This window comes from Struthio camelus, chromosome 15 (genome assembly GCF_040807025.1).
Source record: "Struthio camelus isolate bStrCam1 chromosome 15, bStrCam1.hap1, whole genome shotgun sequence".
Classification (NCBI taxonomy): domain Eukaryota; kingdom Metazoa; phylum Chordata; class Aves; order Struthioniformes; family Struthionidae; genus Struthio; species Struthio camelus.
This window is the reverse complement of record NC_090956.1, coordinates 6,177,087-6,185,155: the sequence shown is the minus strand read 5'-3', so window position 1 is coordinate 6,185,155 and position 8,069 is coordinate 6,177,087.

Genomic DNA, 8,069 nt, shown 5'->3' with positions numbered 1-8,069 from the left:
CGTTACTAGCTAATTGCTGCAAAACAGAAAGATGTTGAGAATCTTGTCTTCTGTAATTGGTAATCCCAGGAGTCTCTTGGTTCCTGTTACGTTTACATTTCCTGAGGGTGGGTTCATCCTGCTCTTCACAGTTATAGCATGGATGTTTTCATCTGTTGTCTTTGCAATGTGTTTTTTTGTTTTTTGTTTAGCGTGAATCTAATTGGTGCTTAGTATTTGCAGACGTGAACAGCTAGGAACATAGTGCAGATGCGTTGCCAAAGACAACGTAGTCGGAGCTGTGAAAATTTCCTTGCAGCTGCTTCCCCCCCACCTGCTGATCGAGTCCTGCCCTGGCTGCATCTCCCTGCCCCTCTGATCAATCCTCTGCCCAGGTCCCCCCACTACACTCGCCTTGCGAACAGGCCCTTGTGCCCACATCCACACCCCCAGTCCTGTGATTGATGGCTGTGGCTTGTCCCAGGCAGAGCGTTCTTGTGATGGTCGCAAGGCAGGAGCGTGTTTTCAAGGTTGCCAGTGGGATATAAGTCATTCTGGTTGGAGAAAATTGGTTGCAGGGTGTTATCCTTCTAAACCATTGTCTTCGGCGGCAGCAGCGTCCTGGTTGTGCAATCGGCAGAGAACACGTAAAATGGCTGCAAATGTTGCACGGCAGCTGCTGTGTGTGACAGGAGAGCGTATCCTGTGTTTTAACAGCTATATAGCTGCCTTGTGTTTTAACAGTGATAGGAGAAAAATTCTCCCTTTACTTGCAAACCTCAGCCAGAGAGGGGAGACTGTGCACTGATTCCTCTTCTCCCTCCCCACAAAAGCTAGTTAAAGGGCAGCTCTAGGGTAAATGCCAGCGTTGTGTGCTAATGCCACCCTGTGTTGCCCTGAGCTCTGCAGCGCCCTGTGGGCAAGGCTCAGCAAGCTACCTGCAAGCTCTGGGTGATACTAGCGCTTCATCAAGTGCCTGCAGGCAGGAAGATGCAAGGATGCCGTGAGTCCGAGGGGACTCAGTCTTCCGCGCTCTCCCCCTGCGAAGTCCAGGCTGCGTTGGCGGTTAAGCCGTTTGATCGGTTTGACCATTTGACCGAAGCCCTGGTGCTGCTAGCTCTTGCCACGTCTCCCGTTGCCGCTCTTGGGGACGCTGGTGGGGAGGAGCGATATGGCTCGGATACGGAGGGTTCCCTCTGCAGTGAACGGCTTCTAGGTTCAAAATAGCTTGTTCCTTGCTGCTCTTTTCCTTTGAAGCCTTCTCCCCGCCCTTCCACCGCTGTGAGCGTATTGTTAGGAAGTCAAAGGCGACTGGGTTGTGGTAGGACCACTGTGCTGCCAGAACTGGGACAGAGCCTCCGGCTTTGGGAATGTGCATTTTTTGTGGGTTTCTTGCTCTGTTCTCATGATATGCGAGTGTGTGGGGGAGAGAGAAGGACAAAGAGCTCAAAACCAGCCACGGCTCCCTCCCCCCTGTTTCCTGAAGGAACTGGAATTCAGTATTTGAAAAATAGTGGCAGAATGATTAGCAAGGCCAGGCAGTATGCATCCATACTGGACAGAAGTCAAAAGAAGCCTGAAAGTCCTGGAGTTTAGATGGTTATGATGCTAGTACTGATTTTACAGAGGACAGGAAAAATGCCTTGAAATGGCCTGTTCACGTCTGCATAAACCTGGCTTTGTTGTTTCATGCTCAGCCTGCAAAATTATGTCCTGTTCCTCTCCTAACTTTCTTTTCCCCAGTGATGACCACTTGCCCAAAGTCAGCACAGTGTCTTTAACCAGGCAGAACAGATGGCGCAGATGCAAAAATAACCTGGGGTTTGACCAAGATGTTTTGAGCCAGGTCGAGCTGAGACCAGCCATAGTGCTTGCTCAGCATCCGAGCCAAAGCCTTCGTGCAGCCCTTCTGCAGGGTCAGTCCCGTGCTGTACGATGCTGTATTCACTGCCGTGGCACGACGCACGCGGCCTGGCCCTGCAGCGACTACCTGCCTTGCTTGCATGCTCGGGGAAGGGCTCGCAGCCCTTTGCTTTCTGAGGAGCGACGTGGCCCTGCCAGGACGCAGAGCGTCCATTACGCGTGGGTGCCTTTGCGTCTCGACAGCTTTTGCTTTAACCTTTTAAGTCACTCACAAGTTAGGAGGACAACGTTGCAGCCCCATTACCTGCGGACAACGTACCCGGCTACGAGCTGCCCTGGGAAAACGTGTGAGATGAAGTGTTTTGGCTGTGCGTGTTGAATCTCTCAAGGTGGCACTGGAAGGATGGTAGGCAGGGATGAATGGCAGCATTGAAAGGGTGGGGAAGAAAAGGGAGTTTGTTCCCTCTTATGTAAGCCGGACCTCGCCGCGGTCCGCGGGAAAGCCGGTGACTTGGCAGAGCCGTGTGTGGCTGCGGTGCAAAACAGTGCCAGGGAGGGTGGGCTGTGCGGGGACTTAACGGGCAAGTTGTGTCACTCAAATTTAAAGGATTGACCATGTTGCTCTTGCTAGGAAATTCTCTGGAAGAAAAAAGAAAATGGGGAGTGGGGCAGAATTTACTAAAGTCACTGATAGCGGGCTGTTTCGGGAAGAAAAGGGGAGGGCAGGTCACGGCTGAGGCCGGAGCAGGGGTCATGCAGCTCGTGCAACCTCTCCTTGATTAAATCAAACCCGGGACGTGCTTTGGAGGTTGAAGTTTGCCCTTGTGGGCGCTGGCAAGCCTTCGGCTGTGCCAGCAGAGCGGTCCCCGTGCACGGTGGGCTGGAGGGCTGTGCTGGCGGGCAGTGCCCGGCCCGGGACGGTGGCGGGGGGCTCGGGGCCGAGCCTCTCGCTGCAGGTGCCGGGTCTGTGCGCAGCGCTGGGGCCGCAGCAGCGGGGAGCCAGCGCCGCGCGGCAGCTCCGTGGTGGTCCGTCTGAAAGCCGTTTGCTGTTCTCAGGCTCTGACGAGCGGCACCGGCTCTTCCCAGCCGGGCTCGCTGCTCCCCCTGGGTCGGGCAGCTCAGTCTCTCGTGTCACCCGGTGGTGGCAGTTCCCCGCACCGCCAGGGCTGATGGACTCGGGGCAGCAGAGCCGGCTCTCCCGCTGCCGTGCCGGCGAGCCCCGAGAAACGGCCAAGCGAGGCACAAGCAAAACCTGCTATCAGCCCTTCTGGCTGTGGCTTTGTGCATGCTCCCGCCTGGAATAAAACCTGGAAACGGGGTCCTCCTTGCTCCACAGCACTCCAAAAACACAGTTGCTGCATCTGAAGGTGTCACTTCCTCGCTTCTGGAGTGGTATCAGCAGAGGGACGGTGACAGGTCTCTGTGTCATTTGCTGTCACCAGGTGCAGGGATGCGGAGTCTCACTCTGAAGCGAGCAGGAATTCAGGAGCAGACCTGGCCCTTGGGGCCCCAGAAACCCCTTGAGAAAGCTGCCCTAATGTTCAATGGAAAGCAATCACCTCTCTGTAGGCTTTTTGTTTCTTTGTAAACTGTTCTGTGAGATTAAAAATTGAATTCCTGTCACAGGAATGCCAAAGCCTCTGAAAAGGCCATATGAAAAGAGATATTTTAAAAATAATCTATAGGTGCTAACAGAATAACGCCTGCAGGACTGCCCTGGTTCCCCAGTGCGACTCGGTCAGACTGGGGCAGGTGAGCGGGCTGTGCAGGCACCGTCGCTCCCCCACTTGTATCTTAGATTATTTCTTCCCGACTTTTCCCTTTGAGTTTTCAGCTGTTGTGTCGTTGCTTTTGGGATCCTGAGGAGAGCAGGGTGCTGATAGGGTGCCACGGATGTGGTCAGAGACTGAAGCCCACGTGGTGCATTGAGGGGCTGCAGGAGCTTCCCTTGCAGAAGCTGCTGCAGGTACAGATGCGCCAAGCCCAGGACTTCTGCTGTGGACGCGTGCCCAGCCCGCCGAGCTGCTGCGTGATCTAGCTGTGGCTGGTCCCAACAGTTCCCCTTGTTCCTTCTCCCAGCAGGGCCAGACCAAATCCTTGAACTCTGAAAAATGTCAATGCTTAATACGCCTGCAGGCAGCCTGTGTCCTCCTTGGACCGTAAGGCAGAGATCTGAGGAGCATGGTATCAATTAGCAGCTCTGCTGCTCGTTTGCTGTATGTTCTGTAGCAAGTTGCTCAAGCTCTCTTCAGCTTGTCCCCCATGAAGGGGGATTGGAGACGCCTCCTTCCTGAAGGGCTCCTAGGTGGGAGCCGTGTCCGCGGGAGGTTTTGGGGTCTGCGGGCGGAGGAGCTGAAACAGCGGTGCCTAGTGCGGGGGAGCGTTGGTGAGCAAGGCCGCAGCATGCTGCCGAGAAAGCCATGCAAAAACATCTAAATCCAGACTTTCCTCACCACAGGGTGAGATCCAGAAGCTTGTTGCCATGAAAAACGTCTGTGTTGACTCAAGAAGCGCTTGCCCTTTGGAGAGCTCGGGGGCTCGTACCGATCCATGGGCAATGCTCGGCTGAGGAAGCGCACAAGAGTCACGGCTTTTGCTAGGGCTCAGTTCCTGGCCAGCTTCCAGGCAGCTCCAAGAGGCATAGAGCGTGCCGTCCCCTCCAAACAAGGTGTCTTTCTCCATCTTGGCAAATGCTGGGGATCCTTGACTTTCCGCAGGGGACGGAGAAGAGCAGAGGGGACTCAGCTAAGACATTCATGAACATTAAAGAGGCTGTTGCTTTTCACCTAGCAAAAGGGTGTCACAATTTTGTTGCAGGTTCTCGTCCTCAGGAAATGCTGGATCTAAGTGCCAGACTGCGCCGGTGTCCAACTGCTCCCAGCCCTGTCAGACCCGTGTGCTGAACGAGGGAGGCTTTTCCCGACCCGCCAGACAGTGCCTTCCCAAATCTCGTACTTTATCCCCCAGGCAGATGGATCACACGCAGCTTTGGCAAAGCTGCGTTTTTGTGGCAGAGAGGCTCCAGTTTCAGGATTTAGTTCTCTGTCATTGCAGGAATTCAAAATGGAAGAAAATGTGATTGGGATCGAGTCTTGTTTTGTTTGGACCCTGGACAGTTCTCTGTGGAAAAATGGGAGGAGGGCAGGGAATAGAGAAGAGCCAGTAAAATGTGTGTCAAAAAGGCGGCAGCAGCAGCCAAAAGAGTGGTTCAGCAGGGAGGGGAGCAGAGCTGGGGATGTGTTTCTGAAGGATAAGAAGGGTAGGGAGAGTTGAGGGCATCTTTAAGTAAAACCGAACCGCCAAAAAGCGGGCAAATGCTTCGAAGGGCGAGTGGGAATGCTGGGAAGCCAAGTGCTGTCTTCTGCAGCAGGAGGCCTGCCTGGTCTGTTTTCTCCAAGGGTAGGAGCAGGGCCAAAGGAGGGAAGATGAGAAATGTTATAGATATTGGACAACTGTGTCCTGAAAGCTCATCAGAGTGGGGTGTGCAAAATCCAAGGAGTTCTGGTGCGGGGGTCGCAGGGTCAGATTATCTGCAATAGATGTGGCTTTAGGAATGGTGGTGGGACCTTCAGAAGTAGACCGAACGAGCAGTTACTTAGAAGCAGACTAAAAATAGCATTGGGCTAGGGTATTTCTTGCCTGTATTGGAAGAGGAAAGCTTGCAGCTTCCCCAGCCCTTGAGCTCTGCACCTGGGGCACCATCCGTGCTGCTGTGGCTGCAGCCACGTCCGGGAGGTCGCTCACTGGCCACACAAGTTGTGCCCAGACCGAGGCAAGGACGCACTGGAAGGGCCAGCCCGTTTGTTTAAACCAGCAGCGTTAGCTGGGATGAAATGCCAGGGAAAACTGTTTTGCAAAAGCAGCAGGGAGAGCTGCTTTCCGCCACTGCCAAAACCAGGGCCTTTTCTGCAGGAGAAGAGAAGAACCTCAGCCTTTGTCCGTGCTGCGTGCCGGGATCAGAGAGGGGATGGAAGTGCTGGAGAGATGGTGCTGATGACCTTTTGCGTGATGTCGGGCACTGCTATCTGTCTTCCCCCCCCCAACCTTTGCATGCCTTATTGATTTCAGACTGTGTATATTTTGGCTCTCGGGTAAATCACAAGTATTTGTCACCTAGAATAATCATGCTGAGAGTATAAAGCTTTTTACAAAGGCTTCAGTGACCTTTAGTTAATGGGAAATCAATGAAGCAAGTGTATATAAGCATTTCCCGAGCGCTGAGTAATGCCGTGCACGGCGGGGGTCCGGATTGGTGTAGCACAGACACCCAGCAATGGTTCAGGGCACGCAGGTCTTCCGGAAAAAGGTTCTTATCTCAAGTCAGGATGGCCTAGACTTCTGTTTTGATCTTGATTATCTTTACATGTGTCTTGGATGTAGAGAGCGTGTGCATATGTGAATGTGTGTATGTCTGTACAGTCAGATGTCAAAACCAATCCACAGGTCCTGGGCAGGTGAGCGCATCTGAAACGCTTAAGTGAAGGCAATAAGGTTTTGATAGGGTGAAACACATGCAAGTTTTGGCCCTTTCTTTTCTATAAGCAGAGGGCTGTTATTCACAGTTACAATTAGTATGTTGCAATGGACTGTCAGTTCTAGGATGGTCGCTCCTCCCTGTTAACGGAGCTTCGTTTTCCTCAGTTCTCCTATCCACAAGCCCCGCTTGTGTCCTGGAGACGTTTGTGTTGTGTAACCATGAACAGAAAGTGGTTATTGCCGTGGGTGTGGAGCTTTCTCCAGCTGCAAGTCCCCAAGCCAGCTTGCTTTTTTTTTCCTTTTCTGAAATGCAGCTGCCGTTAGCAGGCAAACGGTGACCCAAACGCACGCGCCACGGCTGCAGCCCGCACCGGCCAGCGTTCACCGCGTGGATCGGGGGTTTACAGCAACTCCTGGCTTAGGGAGGCTGGAAGCTGTGTCTCATCCCTGCTTCAAAGCGCAGGAATCAGGATCACGTTGGTTCCTCCGCTGCTCATTTAGACCCCTCAAATCTGAGTTCTCTGGCCCTCATCTTGCATTCTCAAAATAGCATCAGGTTCACTTCCAGGGCCTGCAGCGGAGAAAGAATGTAGTGTATGGTGGACACTAAAACTCTTGGTGTTATTTCACAGGTTCCACCACATCCAGGCATTTCTCAGATTGATTCTGCACTGCATACCCAGGTTTTCCTGGGGAAAGCTATGGTGCTAGGAGCCAATCTGGAAACAAAAGCCCTTTGTACGACCAGGACAAACTGTGTTTCTGTTTCACCCCACAGCACGGGATAGAGGCAGGGCAGCAAGATGAAGCGGCTGTGTATGAAGTCCCTCTTCACGTGGTGCGCCTGGGTCAGGTTAGGACTGTGTCCCCTAGCACAGCCTTTGCTACAGGCTGAGGCGTGATTTCTGGGAGCAAATTTGTTTAAAAAATATGCTAAGCACTAGTCTTCAGCGAATGAGAATGTGAATTCAAGATGTCGGGGCAGGTTCCAGCTGCTGTTGCAATTTGCACTTATTGCATATTTTAGAGCTTAGCAAAAGGTCAGTATATTTGGATGCAGTTCCTCACTTTTGGAAAGGCTGCAGGTTTGGGAGCGATGCTTTTCATTTTGTGCATAAGAGGGAAATGGCCTGCTTGCAAAGCTTGCCTTTGGAATCGAGGTACTAGCTGAAATCTAGCTCTTGAGTTTTGTCTGGTTTAATTTTAAAACGACAACCAGGGACAAGATTTTTCTTATAACCAGTGAGTAGATAAAAGCTTTTTAGTATAGATTAGGCTGTTGTTGTCAGGAGTAGCTTTTTTCTAGCTGTGCTGATTGTAAGGAAATTTCCAACACAGCGTCATTGCCAGATGCAGTTTCTTTGTTGGAACGTTTTGGTTAAAATATTCTGCCTGGCTCCTTACAGTGATGCTGTTTAGTGAAAGAGCATACAGAAATTGGCTGCTTTGCGCTTAACTTGGAGCTTGATCTTTTTTTTTTTTTTTTTTGGCCTGGTATTTGGTTTGAACGAGCCTATTACCACAATACAGAGATTGTGATGCCCCTCGGAGGTCTGCAAGTGAAGCTTTTCACCAGGACCCTTTCTTGGCTCTTCGGTAGACCTGCGTATTCCTGAGAAGAGAGGGCAGCGGCAGGAGGAATCCCATGAGGACAGAGTTAATGCGTTGGTGAAGGAACAACATGTGGCCAGACAGTCAGAGACAACCTGTGTTTTCTCTCATCTACAACCCCCTTGTGGGGGTTAGACCGT